At 37.7% G+C, this 2074-nt stretch overlaps 1 pseudogene; it reads left to right on the plus strand.

Moving 5' to 3' along the window:
* The window catches only part of LOC116094871, a 45735-nt pseudogene extending 44057 nt beyond the window's left edge, over window positions 1-1678 (plus strand).
* The last annotated feature ends 396 nt before the right edge of the window (window positions 1679-2074 follow it).

Consider the following 2074-nt stretch of genomic DNA (forward strand, 5'->3'; position numbering starts at 1 on the left):
CAGAAGGAATCTTTCACTGAGATCAACCAGGAGTGGGATTTAAGGCCAGAAACAGAAGATAGTAAATTTGTTTGCAAAGAAGAATTAAAGGAATGGCTTGTCTCCTCTTGTAGCGAATGGTCAGTTATGAGAGTCCATGGTAAAATAAACTTTACTAGCAAGTGGCTCTACTGCAGAGTCTGAATGTTCTAGAAGTTTGACTGTTGACATATCTTACTATTGGCCAAGTATATAGCATTTCCTGACACTGAGCAACAGTGACAATAACTCCTGAGAGGAAGGTCTGTGTAAATATTCTTAATTCACTAGGGCATAATGGAAGTGATGAAGATTGCAGCAGAACCCCCTAACTCTAACAGATAAGAAATGGACATGCCAAAAACCTCAGAGATTTCATTAAGCAATTAGTGCTTGTGAAAAAAAATATATTGCTAGTTGATTGTTTTTCACTGCCATCAGGATAACTTCGAGTTTATGTTATAGTCACCAGGAACAGTAATGTATGAGACGACACTCTTAGCCTGTCACCAGGCAGATCCTTACCTCTGCTGAGTTATTCAGTTCACAGACAAGTAGTGTGAAGCCTCTCCACCATCAAGCTGTCACACAGTATCAAACCCTGAAAAAGAAATCACGTAGGAAGACTTTGCTTCATATTGTTTCCATTAAGGGTGATATACTGTCTGTTGAATATACTTGCAAAATGGAAACAACACAAACATTAAAGACCATGCTGGATGGATACCATTTCATAAAGGCTGCAGCCACAGAAACTTGAAGGTAGTGCAATTGCTGCTCTAGCATAACACTTTGTTAAATACCACTGGCTATCAGAACTGCACAACACTCTATGGTTTGGCCAAGAATAGTCACATGGGTATAGTTAATGTCCTACAGTGTCATACAATGTCTTAGGTGTCTCCATGAATGCTGTTAAGATATTTAGTGTGGGTCATAGATAATACAGACAATGAAAATACGAGATTATCATTGCTGCTCCCAGAGATGAATAAATTATTTTCAACTATCCAGGGCTTGATCATAAATGGTGGGCAGTGAAAGCATGGGTCGCTACTGCCTGAAAGCAGAGGGCTTCCTTCAGAACAACAGAAAATGCTAAGCAAACATGAGATAGTTCTCGAGGCTAAAGAATGGGCTGAGGTTGATAGTACAGTAGCTCATGTCATTGTTTCTGATGACGAAGCTCCAAGTCCTTTGAAGTGTCTGCTTGGGATTCACAGTGGATGCTGACTTCTGACCTTTGATTGGGTGAAAGCCTGTCTGCACAGCAAAGCACATGAACAGCAAGAAACATAAAAGTTCCTGGAGATCCAAGGAGGAATAGGCTCAACAGAGAGCAGCTAGAGTTAAAGCTATTTGATAGATGCTACTTCTTTTTGGAGAGAAACTTCAAATATCATTCTGATCTCCTGAAGAAGCTAATTGTTGGTCCTCAGTGGAAAGCCCATGTCAGGCAATGACATGCCTCAAACCATCCACACAATTGTGTATCATGCCAAACCTGACTTTGATCAATGCTTCTGTGTGCAATGCATCATATAAAGATCTATTTCACTGTCACACAGAAAGGGTTCATAAGGGCAAAGTCTACATATCTCCTTCCACCTGATCTATTAGCTATGTAATGGCTTTTGATTTGCTTCCTCTTGACAGCTGAGTATAGTATCAGGTATACATTTTAGTTGAACATGTATGGTTTGTAAGAAGCCAGCCATTGTGCTATGTTTGATCATTCACATTTTCATGGATGAGTAGAATCCTTCACATTTTTCCCTGTGAATTACAAAATGAAAGAATTGATTTTAAAATGTTAAGGAAAACATGGTTCCCAATATCCCTGTGGACTATATTTATGATAAAATTTATGGCTCAAACTCAACAGGGATAAATTTATAAAATTATAATTCTATAAAACCTACTAACTTATTGTAAACTTTTTAAAATTTTTTTATTGTAAACTTTTAGAGAGTATTAAGACATTCAAGTTAATCTCCAGTCGACTTATAAATGTTCAAATACTTTAATGTGTTTAATTATGTTTGTAGTCATGATA

Source organism: Mastomys coucha, unplaced genomic scaffold, assembly GCF_008632895.1.
Source record: "Mastomys coucha isolate ucsf_1 unplaced genomic scaffold, UCSF_Mcou_1 pScaffold17, whole genome shotgun sequence".
Taxonomy (NCBI): Eukaryota; Metazoa; Chordata; class Mammalia; order Rodentia; family Muridae; genus Mastomys; species Mastomys coucha.